The 20,121-nt window shown below is 37.9% G+C and overlaps 1 non-coding gene across 1 annotated transcript; it reads right to left on the bottom strand.

Moving 5' to 3' along the window:
* Window positions 1-1,247: 1,247 nt before the first annotated feature.
* Window positions 1,248-1,322, bottom strand: Trnaa-agc (transfer RNA alanine (anticodon AGC)). Its single transcript has one exon. It is a non-coding gene; the product is annotated as a tRNA-Ala (tRNA).
* Between the last annotated feature and the right edge of the window lie 18,799 nt (window positions 1,323-20,121).

Genomic DNA, 20,121 nt, shown 5'->3' with positions numbered 1-20,121 from the left:
AAGCGGGTCACAAGGAAAGCGACCACTGTACTCTGCCAAGACAGGGTAAGATGGTCTTTCAGAATTCCTGCTTCTGAAAATGGTCTGTCAGATACTTTAGGCCTGTAGCCAATTTGAATGCACCAACAATGCTGAGAAACATTAGGTGATTGTCCAGGCTGCCAGCTGTCTCGGTCTACTCTCGCAAGATTCCCGAAAGTTGCTTGCATCCATCTACCATTTCTCAGGTACCATTATATTCCTTCTCAGGTCTTTGATGGGATTGAAGACTAGCAGTTATAGTTACAACTTAGTAGATAGAACATATTAAGTATTAGATTCAGGTTCTTTAGGGTAGGACACCTTTTGGAATGATCTTTGTAACATGCCATTTATCTATGCTCTATACTTCTCTGGATTTTAATATGTGTTTCTTGCTTGATATTGTTTGCATTGGAAGTAGTTCCATCTTATCTAGGTCATTATCCCTCATTATTCCTGGACAATATTTGATAACCATTCCTTTGTATATAGTCTTGTATTAGGTTAGAACTTTCTTATTTAGACAAAAAGGGGGAGATGTAGTGGGTAGCCATTCCAGCTTTGTTCTGGAAGTTCCAACCCCCATTGAGACTTCGGCAACTGTCACGCCTACAAGGCGGGGCCAAGGGAGGCGCCTGGGGACCCGAGATCTGGATCGGCGAACGCTCTCTTGGTTCCAGGACGCTGGATGGTGGAGGTAGACAGAGGAGAGCTCCAGAGAACACCGCTGGACTGTGATACACCTTCCCCAGACCCCGCGACCTACCTATCCCTTAATTTGTAAGTTACGCCATTAAATAAATCTCCTTTTAACTACGTGGAGTGGCCTAAATAATTTCACCAATACCAGTGATCCTTCTGGTCTGTGCTGTCACTAATTTTTGTCAAACACAGGGACAAACAGGAGCTTCCAAAGACCACCCTGGGGGAGCTTTTCATTATCTACCCATGATTCCATCAAGGCAGAGCCAAAGACTCCAGCCCGGAGAATAATCACTAAGCACACACAAATGCATTCATTTACAATATCTGAATCAACATTAAATAGTTAAACATATCCATTCACAGAAACATTTACAAACACTTAGTATTAAAAGAACAGCATGTGGTTTGAAACCAAGATTGAGCCCCGCTCTTGCTCGTCCTAGCTTATATCCACATAGTGCTTAGTTTTGACTTAAACTCTCCTTATCAATGAATATTATTTTATTTTTTTATTTTTATTTTTTTGGAGCTGAGGATCAAACCCAGGGCCTTGTGCTTGCTAGGCAAGTGCTCTACCACTGAGCTAAATCCCCAAAACCATCAATGAATATTATTATATTTCCTGTTTATACAATACAAATAAGACTAACATTGCAACAAGTGCTTCCAACACACAAAGAAAAGCATAACTGTGAATGTGGAACACAATTTCTAAAGCTAACAGGGAAGATCTTACAGATCCTGACCCTGAATGAATCCTACCAATATATCCATCTCACCGCCTTACTTTGAAGACATTTCAGTTCAGCTCAAACATATGAAACTTGGAATGTGGGTAAGCTATGTCATTCTGAAACCATTGGGAGGGAGGAGAAAGAACACAAAACAAGATAACCAGCAAAGTGCTGCTATCAGCAAAAGCTCAAATTCCCCTGAAGGAAAAATAGCTTTAAAAGGTCTGGGGGAAATTTTCATATTTGAGTAATGATATAGGGGAAAAAAAGAGCACTATATAAATGTCCTAACACCACAATGAGGCAAAAGGACAGTGACTCTGGTGCAGGAGGAAGCCTACCTGGGCTTCTTTCAAGAAAGAGAGCCTGATGGAAAATTCTGCCATATAGGAACATGGGAGAGGAAAGCACTATGCAAATGATACGTGTAAGCTTACGTAGCCATGCATCTTCCTTTCTTTGCTGTCTTGGAGCCAGACCACCGGCCCATTCCGGCCCATTCCGGCACAGCTCCAGGATCTTACGTATTTCTGCTTTAATAAACTGTCCTCTACTGCAGCTACCTTTGTTTGCCTGTGCAGTCCACTGAACAAAAGCACAAGAAACTAGAGTAGAGCGGCTGGTTCATACTCAAATGTGCTCCTGCAACGACATCAAGGAGTTTTGGTTTTGAATTCTAGTAGCACATATCCCAAGAGCAGGAACCCTCTGTCTGTAAAGTCTGTGATAATGTATCTCTTCCTCAATGTAACAAAGCCCCTCTGTAAGGTGGGTGCTCATTGTGGATTTCAGTAAACAATTAGCCCTAACAACTATCCTAAAACAATCCTGTGCTTGCTTTTCTTTACATCCAATAATTGATCCACCTATTTTATATATTGTACTATGCATGTAAAGAAATAGCCAAGCAGTACATGTCATAGTGGTTAGCTTGCTGTAGTAATCATCTGCAGAGAAAGAGGCAAAGGAAATCAAAGTTGAAATAATTTAAAGAATTTGCTTTTCTCTTGATAGAAAAAAATTCAATATGTAACTGATAATTGAAATGAGAGACATTTGTTTATTCCTAATATACCCTTAAGTGTTTTAGAGCTGAAATGAACCCTATCATCATTTAAATATTTTAGTATTCAACAAAATGTATTGCACATAGATAAAAGGTTTTTTTTTCTGATTTGTAATAAAGTCTCCCAGAATCCCAAAGCACAGATGCTCATGCTTTTGAGTTATTGTACAGAAAATGAGTAGGAATTTAATTTGCCTGATAAGTGACTGCCTCTTGCTGAAACAGCATTGTGTCACCAAGAATGAAATGAATCCTATTAAAAAACAAGCCAAAACCAAGCATGAGAAAATGGCTGGGGATTTCCAGATCAAAATACCAATATATCTAGCTAGTGTGTTCACATCTGTGGAAACATCCTGTTTCTTCCTGTTAGTAATGTTGTATACAAAGAATAACTGGTGAATCTTCTCCATTTAAATGAGTTGATCTTCCACAGCTAGCATCTTCATATGGTGAGACATTGGCTATAGTCTTTCTTCATAACACAGGCTCTCTGTCTCAGTCAGAATTTTATTGCTGTGAAGAGACACCATGACCACGGCAACTCTTATAAAAAAGAAAGCATTTAATTGTGTTTTGCTTATAGTATCAGAGGTTTTATCCACTGTCATCATGGAAGGGAACACAACAGCATGCGTGCAGGTAGACACAGTGCTGAAGAAGTAACTGAGAGTTCTATATCCAGATCCACAGACAGTAGGAAGAGAGACTGAGCTTCTGAAACCTTAAAATCCATCCCTAGTGAAACATTTCTTCCAACAATGCCATAACTACTACAACAAGGCCATACCTCCTAATCCTTCTAAGTAGTGCCACTCCCTGATGACTAAGCATTCAAATATATATGTCTATGGGTGACATTCTTTTTCAAAACACCACACTCTGTAGAATTTGTCAGAATCTCAGTAGACTTACCAGAGCAAATGTGGTGTTTGTTTCTGATTTGCCTATATTTTGGGGGTCTATTATCTTGAAGCATTTTGGTATTCCAGAAGAAGGGATAATAAATGGATAAATGAAAGATAGATAGATAGATAGATAGATAGATAGATAGATAATAAATAGATAAGTAGATAGATGATAGATAGATGATAAATAGATGATAGATAGATGATAAATAGATGATAGATAGATAGATGATAGAAAGATAGGCACATAAACAATAAATAAATAGATGGCAGATAGATGATAGATAGGTAGACAAACAATAGATGATAGATAGATAATAGATTAAATGATAGATGATAGATACAGAGATAGATAGATGTTAGACAGATAGATAAGTATTTAGACTCTCCCTATATGTTGGACAGGAAAGAAGTTTCAGGAATATTGGCCCTAGCAACACTGTGAGCTCTCTAGGACCATTGCTCTAACAGACAGTAAGTACACTAGTCTCAAAGAAGAAATGACTTTGCTATGGTAACAGAAAACCACTGCCAAGCAGTATATTGCATACAGGATAATAATCACATTTGTATATAATTCCAGCTACCTCTCTACCTCTATCCTTACAAGGGTTAATCCATTTACTACTATTTGATACACATTCTCTGTTCAAAAGTCATTTATAACATTTTGGGAAATATCTTTAAACACTTGTGTCCTTTATCACTGGTCAAGTCTCGAAGGGGTCCTAAACTCAGTATGTCTAAACCCAAAGCCTTGGCTTACTGGTTCAAACTGAAAGGTCTTGCCACTCTCAGAGGTCTCAACATAATGAAGCCCTGAGTTACTCACCTGAAGCTGGGTTACTCACATCTAAAGTTCAGAGTTTTAGATCAATCCCTTCCTCACTCTAAGATGAAATTCTAGGCCATATAAAGCCTGGATTTTTATTCATAAAATCAAGCTCTATTCAACTGCCATTACCTAAACTAGAGCTAGCACAGCATGTGAACTAAACCATTTAGAGTAACTTTCTTCCTTACACCCCAACTGAAGCATATTTTCAACACAATAGCCACACTAACCGTGGAAAATACCCCAGGGCACTGCTTAAGACCAAGTGTTTGTGGTTTCCAGTGAACTTACTATTTTTTGTAATCAGATTCAATTTTAAGTTTTTCTTGTTAAGAGAGCATACTCTAGGTAATCTTAACACTAGCATTCATCAAAGCTTATATGGCCTGAAATGGCCTGTACTATCAATGCTCTATATGTATGTTTGGAAGAATATTTGTTCTGTGAATTTTGAAAGGAGTGTTCTAAAAATATCAAATAGACCAAAACCAAAGTTAGTGGTGTTAAGATTATCACTGGATTTGTTGATTTTTGACTGGGTTTTCTATTAGTGAGAAAATGAATTAAATTTCTTACTATGGTAATTAAATTATCCCTATCTATTTTTAAACTTCATTTATTCAAATTTTCTATTATTACTAAGGATTTCTATTATGAATGTGTCTTTTTCCTAATGTTGTAACTCTTTAAACATTAGCAATGTCTCTATTCATCTTAACTAATTGTTTATTTCAACTTAGATTTAAAATCTACTTTCCAATGTTAACAAAGCCACTCATCTCTATACATTTACTCTACAAAGTACTTTGTTTCTGCACATTTACTTACAATCTATTTTTTGTTTAAATTTTTATCTTTTATACAAAACAGAAATCTGTTGTTTTTATCACCCTTCATAATATCTTCATTTTACTAGGTGACTTTAGACAAATAGCATTCAAAGAAATAAGCCAAAGACTGGCTTTTGAAATGTATTGCTTTAGTTTTCATTTTCATTGCTTTATTTATGACTGTACTTTCTATTTTCATTCCCTTATCTTTCCTTTCTTGACCGCTTTTGAGTTCCTTAAATGATGTTAGCCTCACTCTGATGCTAAGTGCTAGTGAGAAACAGTTATGAGCGTCAGTTCTGAGAAATTTAGTATATCTAAGAAGTGTTTCAGCCATATTTTACTATCATTCATCAATATTTTCTATAAGTTTTTAGTGATTATATGATAGTATCATATAACAACAAGTTTGTTAACAATTAATAGTTAATTAATTGTTTGTTAATAATTAATAGTGTGCCACTCACATAAAATTACAGAACAATCCTATTTAGATTTCTCTCCCATCTTTCATATGACCATGATCCTAAGTATTGTATTAACATATTTATAAACCATATATGATGTTCTTACAGTTAAAAGTTGAGTCACACAGAAGTATACTGTAAATAAACATTGCTTTCTGTGGTATTTTCTCAAACAATTGTGATTTTACTGTTTTTGTAACATTCAGAAAGAAAAATGTTCTTCAGATAGCTAACATTTCTGATATTCTTAAACCTCCCCAGGTGTTGCTTCAGCTTCACCATCTGCTGCTTTTATTTATTTTCACAATCCTCATACAGCTAGCTTTTATTTCTTTTCCCTCTTGAATTCTTAGTTGGAATCAGCAGGAGAGATTGGCTGTTTGACATGTACAACCACTGAAAAAGTTGATTTCTATTCTAGAAGCTTTTGATGTATTTCCACTATTATTTTGGTCCAAATACATGCACTGAGGTTTCTACTGACCTGTGAGCTTGTGCATAGCCAAATTAGTAATTTGGAGGGGAAATCACTTGTTGTGGTTTTTTTATTATTATTATTATTTTCTATTTCAATTCAGAGAAGATGCTGTAAATTCTGAGCTCTGAAAGTTTAGAAAAACAGATTTTGTGAAAACATATTTGCTATGTGGCTACTGTTGTGATTTGAGTGTGAAATATCTCCCATATGCACATGTTTGTATACCTTGTTGCAGCTGATGGTGATCTTTTGGAAAAGGATAGAACATTCAAGCAGGAATAACCTGCTGAAGGAAGTAACTCATAGGGGCAAGGTTAGGGGTTTGATCACCAGGCTCTACTTAATGTTCACCTCTGCTTCCTCATTGCAGGTAAGAGTGACCCATGTATTCTCTCCTGCTATCATGCCTTCTCTGCCATGATGGACTGCATGCTTTCAAACATTGAGCCAAAGCATGGACCTCCTTCCTGATAGTGTGATATTTTGTTTGTGCTCTAACAAATAAAGCTTGCTTGGAGATCAGAGGACAGAGCTAGCCACTAGTTCACCATACAGGCCAGGCAGTGGTGGCACATACCTTCAATCTCAGTACTTGGAAGGAGGACGCAGGAAGATCAGGAGTTCAAAGCCACCCTGGGCTACATGAGATTGATCCAATTTAAAAGAGAAACAGCCAGGCAGTGGAAACTCATGCCTTTAATCCCAGCACTAGGGAGGTAGAGACTGTAAAAAAAGGTGACAGTAGACAAGAGCTCAGCCCCCTTCAGTCTGAGGATTCCTAGAGGTAAGAAGTCTGGTAGCTAGCTGCTCTGCTTCTCTGATCTTTCAGCTTTCACCCTGATATCTCTGGGTTTTTATTATTAAGACCAATTAGAATTTGTGCTACACCTGATCTTGCTTTTTGCCATACACTTGGTCCTAAGAACGAAAGAAGAACAAACACAGTCACTTTTTATGCCTGTTCTTTATTTACATAAGAAAAGAGTGTTTGGTTTCACTTCAAAGAATGTGCATATGCGCCAGCTTGGTCCAGTGGATTAATTTTGCTGTCAATATTCTTGGTCTCCAATGAGATATTGTTTGCTCTATTTTCTTAGAGGTACATTATAAATATACAGCAGGGTGTGGGATTTCTCTGTCACCTTACAAATATGCTAGAGTATTCAGCCATGGTGTGGAATGAGGAGTCTCTTCAGTTGTTAGTTAGTACATGCTAACATGTTTTACACCTGGCTGGGATTTTGTTATCTGTGTTACACTGGAGCTATGTGATATTGTAATTGCAAGATAATGATGACAGCTGCAACGGCTTATTTACCAGATGCTTTTCCTGGTAGAGCTGATTTTCCTTCATCTGAAATCCCTACATTCCTGTTATTTTTTTTGTTACTCTTAATATAGCTATTCTTTCGAAATTTTTTCTTCTTATCGGTATTGTATACCTCTTTTCATGGTTTAAACATTCATTATTTTTTTATTTTGTTGTTGATGTGTTTTAGTTGAAAAAGAATTATATCACTTTCCCTCCAAACTTTCCTCATTCCAGCTCCTACCAGATACCCTCCTTCAAACATTTCCCATGGCACCCACCAGGCTCATGTTGCTTGCCTGTCTTTCTTTTATTATTATTGCTACATTTACTTTTATTACTTTTGCACGTATATGTGATATGCATTCATATGTTTATGTGTGTTCACAAATGCTCAAGTGTATATGTTTTGCATTATGCATGATCATTTATGTACATGTGTGTTTAAACCCAAAGTTAACAATGGATGTTTTCCTACATCACTCTCTATTTACTGAAGTCTCTCTGAATTCAGAACTAGCCAGTTTAGGCTGGATTAGTAATCAAGCATGCTGTGAGGTTCCCCTTGTCTCAGTCTCCTCATTTCTGTGGTTATGTTACCCCCAATCTGTCAGTCTCCTATGTGGGTGATTTGAATCCTAATTCTGCTTCTCTCTGTATGCTAAGACTTGAGCAGCTTACCCCCTGAACCATCTTCCCAGCCCCAAAACATTTACTCTTTTTGTGGTGAGAATTTGCCTTTAGTTGGTTTATTCGCCTATCTGAAAATGTTTTCTTAGTTTGATTTTGTGGTTCTGGAAAAGTCTGGTGATTATATTCATAAATTATTAGAAATTTTATTTTCTTTAGACTTGATTAGGTTTATATCAGCAATCTTATTATTCGTTTCCATTTCTGTTTACTGTTATATCCTAGCCCCTTTTACTTCCTTCTATTTAAATAGATTGTTATTTGATCTCCTGTAATTTGCTCATAACATTTTATTCTTGTATTACTTCTAAGCATTTGCCCATAAAATATAATATACACTGAGACATACTAAACTATTTGTTAAATTATATGTTACATTTTCAAAATCTCAAAGGAAACTACAGTTTATGGTATTTCCTGAAAGTCTCTACTGCACTTAACCCTACCCATTTCACATAATATGCTCCGAGTGGCTCCTGGATGTCTAGTGATGGCCATTCCTGGGACCTGGGACTAAATAGCATTAATGCTCCTTGGACTTACTCTCACTCATATTTAAGGCAATTGCAGTTTGCTCAAACTAAAGTTTGCTTTGTAAGAATACATATGAGGCAGCATTTATCACAGTGAATTTAACCCCAGAGCAAGGTGTGAACACTTTGAAGTGTCTACCCACATATTGTTAAAGGTCCCTAAACACCTGATAACTTTTCTAGGTGTTTGTGTTCTAGGCAGTATTGGACCAAGGACACATAAATTGACAGAAATAGAGGCCACTTATTAAGAAAAGGAGAACATTCCCAAGTCTGAGCAAAGGAAATGGCTCCAGAGTCCTGGGCCATGAACCTTTCTAGGCCACTGAAATAATGAGCACTTGTCTCACTTCAGTGTATCAGAGGCTTTCTTTGTGCATGTGTTTTTGCTGTGTGAAGTCCAGGTTGGGAAGGACATTTAGTATTTCTCTGCTAATTCGCTTTTGTATATGTTACTCTTTTAATTGTTTATATTAATTAATTAATTGTGTAAGTGTGTGTGCAGGAGCATGGATGCCACGGTGTATATGTCCAGATAAGAGGACACCCCTTAGGAGTTAGTTCTCTTCTTCCACCATGTAGATTCTGAGATAAAACTCTGCTCATCAGAGTTGCTGCCAAGTTCCTTTGCTCACAGTCATCTTGTCATCCAAGCAGATATCAATGTCCACATTTCTCTCTCAAGGTCCCACTTTTCTGCCAGAATACAATGAGATCTGTCTATTCTAAAAGGTGGGAGGAAGGATACATGAACTATTCCTGGCACTGCATGAACTACTAGAATAAGCTGGTATATTTCTGATCCCTACTGTTTCTTTCCCAGCAGTGAGCAATTTCATTTTGCACATCTCAGATCTATATGCAGATAATGCCTAGAAATGAATATTCTCCCTCCACAAAGATCTCCAAAGCTCTCGGAGAAAGTCTTTTCTCTTCACCTCAGTGCTCATATCACAATTGAAATGTTTGGCTTTTTAGCATTCAGTGATTCCCCCATATCCATTGAGACAGCCAGCTCTGACTGTCCCTTCTTGCTCTATGACTCCAAACTGCCTCTAGGAAATGACTCTGGACAATGATAGCTTGCACTTCATTTGTTTACTTCCCTCGGGGATCACAAATCTGCTTTATCTGTTGTGATGCTCAGTATCTGAGGAAGTCACTTCACTTATTTAATTTGCTTTTCTAGTTGAGAGCAATTCTGGCACTATGATGACTGAGGTAGAAGTCTTCTCAATTTCATTTTGGAGAAAGAAGCAGTTTGGTAAGATATGAACAAAGACAGTTCTGTGAAACTAAACAAAGTAATTGAGACATTCATTCCAGAATAAGGCATCCCTGTAAGATACTGTTAACACCAAGAATCCTCGGTATTTCTAATTGACCACAAACCTGGCTGGCTTTGTCTTGGTTGGTCAGATTGTCCCCTGTCAAAACGAACTAAAATGACAAATGAATACAAAGAATTTGCTCTATGTTGTGTATTCCCTAGATGTGAGTCAGGAAAGAAACCAGTTTTCCCATAACAAGATCAGGTGCCAGGTCTGTGAGTCCATTACAAATCTCTTTAGTTTTTGCAAAGATAGCAAAATATCAATGACTCAGTGCAACTGAAATTTAAAAATATCAAAATTTGATAGTGTCTAAGATGTAGTAAACAAGCTATAAGTATTTTCCTCTAAATTAATGAAAGAAACAACATAAAAGAAAATGAAAAAGAATAAGGGAACATATTTCATTTTAGTATCATGTTATGGCAAACCATTCATTCTTTTCATTCTTGGATTTTCCTTTTTTAAGGACAGTCCCTAGAATGTCAACAAGTCAGATGAAGGAATGATTAATTTCTGGACTCTCGGAACATAAACACATTATGTTGTCCAAGATTAACAAGATGGGCTACATTGCAGCCGTTTCCTGTTCATCCTTTGTGACCCGTTAGAGACACCACATCTAGTAGGCTGTCTAATGATAACTGATGAGACCATTGATACAAAAAGCCAGTCCTTTGCTTCCCGGTTTTTCTGTCCATTGCCATCTTCAGATAATGAATTGTAGAGGAGGGCAGTATTTTGTTACCCATATTCATAGTTCTGTGAGTGTTAGTCACCCCAAGGTAAGTCATAATGGGGACAACAGCTTTAAATGTCTGCACATTTTTACTTTTAACCGTATCTGCTGGATAATTTTATTAGGGATTTTGTAGAAAATAGTATGATAAATGAAAGTTTTTACTCCTTCTAGTGTCAGGTGCTCAAGATGCCTAAGATGATAATTTAGATGATCTCAGATGATCAACTTCTATACCACACTAGATGCAGCAAGTGCTGTGCTTGTATGTTCATGTACGCAAATACATACATACATATGCATATATATGACAAAAGCATGTTAGCCGATCATACAAAATATTTTGGTTATATTCTTTTCTCTCAGATCCTCACCCTCTACACCAACTTTATTCTTCCTTTTTCCACCAAAAATAAAAATATGCCCTGTAGTATGGTTGATATATCCAGTTTATCTCCACTGGAGAAAACTGATTTTTCCTCTGCCAGCAGCTTTCCATTGCTAGTGTTGGGACTTAGTGCCAGCTCTCCCTTCTCCACATCGGGACATTGTCAGCTTCAAGTTGTGCAGGTCTTGTTCATGCTGTCGGAATCTCGGGGAACTCATATGCGCATCAGACCTGTTGTCTGGAAAAGAGTTTCTCTGGCGTCACCCACCACCTGTGCTTCTTACAACCTTTCTGCATCCTCTTCTGAAGAGTTCCCTGAGCCTTGATGGAAGGTGTGTGATAAAAATACCACATTTAGGGAAGAAGAAACTTCTCTGATGAGGGTTCCGTGACACAGCGATATATCATTAAGAATTATTTTGTTCCTGTGTTTCTTCTTGCTATTTTATAATTTAATTTAATTTTACATATCAGCCACAGATTCCCCTGTCCTCCCTCCTCCTGCCTCCCCCCCCCCCCGCCCTCCTCCCAACCCAACCCCCATTCCCATCTTCTCCAGGGCAAGGACTCCCCTGGGGATTCAGCTCTTCAGCTCAGCTTGGTAGATTCAGTCGAGGCAGGTCCAATCCTCTCCTCCCTTCACCCAGGCTGAGCAAAGTGTCTCAGCATAGGCCCCAGGCTCCAAAAAGCCAGCTCCTGCACTAAGGACAGGTCCCGTCTCCACTGCCTGGGGGCCTCCCAAACAGTTCAAGCTAATCAATTGTCTCACTTATCCAGAGAACCTGATCCAGTTGGGGGCTCCTCAGCTATTGGTTCATAGTTCATGTGTTTCCACTAGTTTGGCTATTTGTCCCTGTGCTTTTTCCAATCATGGTCTCAACAACTCTCCCTCATACAATCCTTCCTCTTTCTCACCGACTGGACTCCCAGAGCTCCACCTGGGGCCTGGCTGTGGATCTCTGCATCTGTTTCCATCAGTCATTGGATGAGAGTTCTACCACAACAGTTAGGGTGTTTGGCCATCCAATCACCAGGGTAGGTCAGTTCGGGCTGTCTCTCAACCATTGCCAGTAGTCTATTGTGGAGGTATCTTTGTGGATTTCTGTGGACCTCTCTAGCACTTTGCTTCTTCCTATTCTCATGTGTTCTTCATCCCTAATCATCAGGGAAATGCAAATCAAAACGACTCTGAGATACCACCTTATACCTGTCAGAATGGCTAAGATAAAAAACACTGAAGTCACCTTATGCTGGAGAGGATGTTGAGCTAGGGGAACTCTCCTCCACTGCTGGTAGGAATGCAAGCTTGTACAACCACTTTGGAAGTCAATATGGTGCTTTCTTAGAAAATTGGGAATCAATCTCCCCCAAGATCCACCTATACCACTCTTGGGCATATACCCAAGGAATGCCCAATCATACCACAAGGGCACATGCTCAGCTATGTTCATATCAGCATTGTTTATAATAGCCAGAACCTGGAAACAACCTAGATGCCCTTCAACTGAAGAATGGATAAATAAAATGTGGTACATATACACAATGGAATACTACTCAGCAGAGAAAAACAATGACATCATGAGGTTTGCAGGCAAATGGATGGATCTAGCAAAAATCATCCTGAGTGAGGTAACCCAGACTCAGAAAGACAAACATGGTATGTACTCACTCATAGCAGGATAGTAGATGTAAAACAAAGATGACTAAACTGCTACTCACAACTCCAGAGAGGCCACCTAGAAAACAGGACCCCAAGAAAGACACAGGGATCGCCCAATGACAGAGAAATGGATGAAATCTACATGAACAACCTGGACATGAGTGGGGGTAATGAAGGGCAAGGGTCGAGGGAAAGAGAGCTTAGGGGAGTGGGAGATCCCAGCTGGATCAAGAACAGAGAGGGAAAACAAGGAATAAGAGACCATGATAAATGATTTGTGTTTCTTTAATAGAATAATAGTAATAGATTTTTCCCTAGAGCTTATGACCCATCTAGTCTCAGATTCATGATCTCACCAACTGTGCCAGGTGTGAGTTCTACGTCATGTAATTGAAATTAAATCCAATCAAAAAGTGTTTGTTACTCCTGTAACATTTGTTCCACCATTTATCCCAGTGTACCTTGCATGCATGTCCCACCTGTTGCATACTGGGTTGGTAGCTGCATGAAATTGATGGTTATTTCTCCCCTTAAGTAGCATGTACAGTACCTTGCACCACTATGAATGATAGTCTGCAAAGGTGAGGCTTTTGATTGGTCACCGACTCTATTTCTCCATGTTTGATGACATGAGTATGTGGTTTTTTCAGCCATAAGGTCACACTACCAGGTCATGAAGAGCAGGCAGCAGTATTGACAGTAGACTGTAATGTTTAGGGTATGTCCATGGGACCCCTTTAGGCCACATAAAAAGCCTAAAGATTTAAACTCACATCATATATGCATATAAAATCACTATAAAATTAGAAGGTAAATAAATGGCAATGGCAAATGTTTTTCCCCCCAGGGACATAAAGTAAATCTAATCATTTCTTTAAAAGGTTTAAAAGGATATTCTATGTCAGTTTCCACCCTTTTTTCCTGCCTTTTTGAACTTACTATTTCTCCACGACATACCCATATGCTTTTAAGTATAATTCAGGATATGTAACATATTTTATTTCCCTAATGAAAATGAAAATTGTTCCAAGCCAGTGGAAATGCTCTAGTCGCTCTGTATAATGCCTGTTTGTATCACTAGCTCCAGAAATAAGTCACCCACCATATTTTATGGTAATGATCAGATTACAGCTCCCAGGAGCTTCTCACTTTCATGGCACTGTAGTTCTGGCCTCCGACTCCCTAAGCAGAGTATCCTGGAAGAGTTGCCATGAGTTCAGTGGGCACAATGTCCCATGCCTGTACTCTCAGCATGTGTGAGACCGAGGCAAGAGGACAATGAAATAAACCATAAACATGAAGCTGATTATTATGTAGCTATTTTTTTCTTCCAAGTTGAAACAGTCTCTCCAGAAAGGTTTCTCTTTGTGACTCAGGAAGTAAATAAAATGAACAGGACTTAGGAAACCGGTGAAACTGACAGGCTTCACAAGGTCCCTACTCTACTCAAAGCTAACGCACAGTAATGATTTCCAGGGAGAAGGGACTTTCTAAACTGCAGAGCTTCCTGCTTGACAGGTAGGGGGCACCAGAGGTGCAGCTTTTGTGAATCATTCCTGGGGTGGGCTTTTCATCTATGCACTGCCTTTATTGTTACACACTCCTGTAAGGAACTCCAGTAAGTTCACTAGACTAGACCTGAGTGGAACTGAGGTAAATCAATGTTTTTCACATCACTCCATAAAAAGTCATACAATATCATCCACTTATGCAAGTTTATAAACTCATAAGCGACTTTTAACAATGGCTCTGGGTTTCTCAACCTTTAGCTTTCATGGTGGCAGTGTGTCATGATTATTGTGTTCCTTGCCTACTGTTATGTAATGTGTGAGCCTGTGGACTTCAAGTTCAAGGTACTGTAACCAAGTACGAAGTCCACGAAGAGATATTTTGATATCAGATAAAATAAGCTTCTTGACAAAGAAACTATCAAAAACTAGAGAGAGATTTCTCAATAATGAAAATTGATTCATCAGAAAGACTAAAAATGTCTTAAATATCATCACTAACAGTGAAATTCAAAGTACAACGTGTAAAGCTATTGAAGGAACCAGAAGTAGAAATCGTTCTGTAGCAGAGTTACAGCACAGAGTTGTGACCTGTACTTTTACAAATTGAATGTCCATGTCCTCTACCAAATTTCACAGTTAAAGTGCAAAATCTCCTATGTGATATGATATGCATAAGAATCATTTAGTATGTAATTATATTTACAGTATCTCATAGGGTAGGGTACCCATGATGGAATTATTATACCAAAACAAAGCATGAGAGAAATGATCTCTGCTCCATCCTGAAGAGATACAAAGAGAAGATGGACTACTCTAAAGTATTTCTACTGCTTTCAGTAGACCAACTATTCTGGTACCATGTTCTGAGCCTGTCCAGCATGCAAAGCTGTGAGAAGTGAATGCCATTTGTTTAAGCTATTTGTCTCTGTAGTCCTAACAATGAGATAAACATAATCACCTTGACCTGATTGACCTTTGAAGGACACTCAATCCAAAATAACTGAATACTCCTTTCTTTCCATTGTATGTAATATTGTCACTGGAATAGGGTATTGCTCAGCCTTGAAAAAGTCAGAAAACTTATGCATATCAAATGAATACAAAATGAAATTATAGTTAACTGTTAAGTTACTTTAAAAATGCTAAATTACAGAAAAACATTAAAATAATTCACAGGTCAAAGATGAAGGCAAAAGGAACTTTGAAAAAAATAACTTAATACTAAAGTATATGTAAAACATACAAAATGCTAAGTCAGTATCAGGAAGGAAAATTACAGATTTAAATATTTATATTAAGGAAGAAAACTAAAGTCTAAACTCAGATTTGAACCCTAAGCTACAAAAGAATGGGGAAAACAAACACAAATAATGAAAGTAATAATGAAATAGCAAAAAATAAACATGCTAGCAAAAGTAGCAGAATTTAAACATGACAAAATAAATGGAGAGCAGAGAGTAAGCAGAGGCAAAAACTGGTATTTTGATGAGTCCCCAACATCAAGAAACTTCTAGCTCTGCTGATAAAATAAAAAGAAAACACATGCTGGGATTTCAGAACTGGAAGAGATCACAAGCAATAACTCTGGGAAATCAAATTACTATGAAAAAGTGAAAATTAAAAACATTTGTGCCAACAAACTTGACATCTGAAATAAAACTGACAATTTTTTTGAAATATAGTTTATTAAAATCCTAAAATAAGCAATAATAAGTCTAAATACTATTTCAATTATTAAAGACATGAATGAGTCAGTATGCTAACCAATTAGCAAATGTTAAGTAATGATTAATATCAATGAATATCAAACTAAAACTATACCCAAGTACTGACTAAAATTTGAAAATCTGATGATAAGAAGGGTTGGCCAAGGTTTAAAAACAGTGTTGTCAAAGAATACAGCTTGGAAAGGTTTGGCACATAAAGGAACTTCAGTTACAAGTATTGGCCGAAGGCATGCAAATGTTCCCCACAGGTGACTTCCCGGGTCTTTCCTAAAGTATAAACAGTACTGGTGCTAAGTGGTCAGAAATAAAAATTTGTGTTTATATTCTGTAGAATCGACTCAATAGTGAAAAGCAACAAAATATAGAGAGATTCAAGGACATTGGCGAATTTCAAAACTCTTGTTAGGTAGAAGGTGTGATAGAAAAGTGTTGCTTGCTTACAATTTTATTGAAATATAAATTTAGGAAATGAGAGCCAAGTTCATCATGAGAAATTTGTTGTCATGGGCCAGCATACTTGAAGACTGAAAGGAATTTCAAAAAACTTCCATGTAGATGATGAGTAATTTGCAGATTCTCTGTAATTTGATCATGATGATTGCAATGATGGTTTAGTGTGTGTATGTACATATCAACATTCATCAAATTTTACTACACTCTTATCATTTGAAATTAATTATATGTCACTTACACCCTAACAAATTTGAAAAGGAGTTGCTGAGAAGGAGGCTAACTCTAAATTGCTCCTGTAGAAGCATAAAGTCCCGAGTGGGACCCTCAACACTTATATAAAAGTTGAGCACACTGGTGTGCTGCTAAAATCCTAGTTCTAGAAAAGTGGAGACAGGAGAATCCCTGTCTTAGTAGCCTAGATAACCAGTGAGCACCAAGTTCAGTGAGACACCCTGTCTCAGAAACTAGGTTGGAGAGTGATTAACCTGGATTTTGGTATCCACAGGCATCTGCATGCACATGCATGCACAAAAACACACATGAGCATGTACATACTTCACATACACATCAAACAATAATGATGAGGATAAAAAGTAAAATACATCTGAAAAAGAGATATTCCATTGTCATTGAAAATTGCATTTTTTCCTTAATATTTTTGTCACTCTATGTAAAAGAAATGTAGCTTTCTCTTTATCACTCCCAGTTTTAGCCGTACCATTTCCTTTAGCCAGAAAAAAAAAAAAAAAAGGTGCTTATGACCCATCTTTGACACATCTGGGCCTGAACTTGCTGAGCCACCATGTGGTCCCCCACACTTTTTAGCTTCACCTGCCTCCAGATCACATTTTGCAGAGAAAGCCCACAGCACAGACATGAGTGCCAGACTATAAGGAAGAATAAAGAACAGCCCCAGAAAAATATGCAAGGAATGAACCAGAGAAAGGAACCGCTTAGTATTGTACATATCTGATATGGATACTAGTAACTACAGCACAGCAGAGAAAATGTTTTCAAGATTATCTCTTTTAAAAAATAGTCTATATTTATTTATTTAGTGTGGTAGTGTGTGTGTGTGTGTGTGTGTGTGTGTGTGTGTGTGTGACCGCATATGCACACTACATATGATGGTACACACAAAGGCCAGAAGAGCCTATTGGATTCCCTGTTACTTCTCTCACCGTTTTAGTTGAATTACCCATTTCCATATCATTTCTACCAGGTTTTACTTTGTAGATCCAAATGGTAACTTGTTAAAAGAATATATCTTTATAATTCTTTTTGGATGCTACTTACATGAGTTTTGAGTTTTGTGTATTTGTTTTTGGACTTGGGCTATCTATATCTTTACCACTAAAATTTTCCATCCCTGAATGTCATTGCCCCCCGCTTTTTTTTTTATCTTGTCTTATAATTTTTAGCTCTTGATTAGATGTTGAATCAAGCACAGAATCTATCCTCATCCTCTGCAATTGTTTTAGGGAGTCAGAGGATTCCAAAGTGAGAAAAGCAGGCCAGGAGCATTTCCATACGTAGCGACTGCATTATACCTGTTGACTTATCAGTATTATTCAGTGTTGCACAATTCTGAAAATGGTCTTAATAATAAAAAACCTAGAGCCAAATATTGACATAAATGGTGCAAAATCAGAGACAAAGGAACAAGCCATAGCTACTTCTCACCTTGCCAACTCCATGAATCCTCTGACTAAAAGCCCCTGAGTCCTCAACCGAAAGGCTTAGTTCCTGTCTCCTCATGCCTTATATGCTTTTCTCTGCCCAGCCATTTCACTTCCTTCAAGTGCTGGGATAAAAGGCGTGTGACTTCCAAGTCCTGGTTTAAAGGTGTGTGCCACCACTGCCTGGCTCTGTTTCTCTCCTAGACTGAATCAATCTCATGTAGTCCAGGGTGGCTTTGAACTCACAGAGATCCAGACAGATCTCTGCCTCTGGAGTGCTAGGACTAAAGGTGTGTGCCACCACTGCCTGTCCTCTATGTTTAATCTAGTGGCTGGCTCCGTCCTCTTATCCTCAGGCAATCTTTATTTGATACACAATATATCACCACAACTCAGTCTGCTACTGTAGTATGCAGGTATAGACAACATGTATACAAATAGACATAACCTAACACCAATAAAACTTTATTAACAAAAACAAATGGCCAGCCACTTCTAAGCCCTTTCCTATTTAAATGTTAAATTTATTCCAGAAAGGATACAGAGGGGAGGATTTGAAGCTCATGTGTAATGCCCTTATGCTTGACTACAGAGCACATTGAAGGGAGCATAAAGTTCTCCACAGAGGATAGAGAAGGATGCTGTGTGGGACTCTCCACATTGCTGACAGTAGGAACCATGGCAAAAATCTATAATGCATTTTAAAAAAATCCTTGCCAAGTTTTACTTTTTATAATAGTTCACATTATAGATTTTTACTTAAATATGGGATGCAAGTAGTCATGAGACCCGAACTGTTCACATAGAAGTGTGATTAAGATCACTAAATAATTAAATATGCATCAAAATTATATGAAGCAATGTTTTATTAAACAAAGATTGAATACACACATGTACATGCACAATTAGGATTCAGCAGGCTTGTAAACTATACTATCTACCATGATTATGTGCTCAGAACCTAAAGTACCAATTTCTCTTGAAATGAATTCCATTTTCTGATAATGGAGAAATAATAGGAGACAGATGGATAGATAGACTGTATAATAGATGCACAGGTAGATGATAGATGATTGACAGATGATAGGTAAGTACTAGCTTAATAAAGGTACATGATGCAGAGTGTTGTGGTTTCAATGTGAAATATCCTCAATGGACTCCTTCATCTGAGTATTTGGTCTCCAATGGAACTTTGTGTTACCTTCACAGATGGAGCCTCACTAAAGAAAGTGGGTCACTGAAGAGGGTTTTGATAACTAGGCCCTACTTTCTTTTTGTGGTCTGCTTCCTCACTGGCCTGCAGAGGGATCAATAGTGACCTCATCCTATTGACCTGCTCTCTCTGTCATGATGAATTTAAATCATGTAAAATTTTAACTCTCCTTTACTTGCTTCTTGTCAGAGACTTAGTCACATGAATGTGAAAAGTAACATAAATCTATGACAGACAGGAGATGGCCAAGGAGGATTTCCTATGGCTAAGATATAAGAAATGTCTGCTTTCCTTAAGTTATGCACAACATCCCAGCATTATCTGAATTGCACTATTGTCCCACTAAAGAATCTCTGAAGAGTTCTACTGCAAAGCAGAGCAGAAGCAACATTACTCCAGTGGTCAAGTACAACTCCCCCCTGATTGCATAGTTTTTAGATAGGGAAAGAGACAGTGATATGGAATTAAATAGACTCAAACAATGACTGGACATTAACAAATGAATAGAGTTAGGCTGACTACCTCACAGGACATGATCTTAGAACAAAATATGAGATGCACTTTTAGTCAAAATCATCAACTCTATTATGACAAAGGGAAACAGAGCAGCAATTTGAGAGTAAAAAAAAAAAGACATTGTGGAAACAACATGTAACTTTTCTTCATGCTCTGAGCACTTTATCAAACACCCTAGAGACATAGCAGGGCCCAGAGCTGTGGATGCACTTGGATCACAAAATCAACTTCTTGGAGACAGCTAAGGAGACTGGAAAGAGTGGCAATGGGCAGGGCATTCAGCACCACAAATAGGTCACTTCAAATCTTTGCACAGTAAATTCTGAAT

Source organism: Peromyscus eremicus, chromosome 7, assembly GCF_949786415.1.
Source record: "Peromyscus eremicus chromosome 7, PerEre_H2_v1, whole genome shotgun sequence".
Classification (NCBI taxonomy): domain Eukaryota; kingdom Metazoa; phylum Chordata; class Mammalia; order Rodentia; family Cricetidae; genus Peromyscus; species Peromyscus eremicus.
This window is presented reverse-complemented; position numbering and strand designations above follow the sequence as displayed.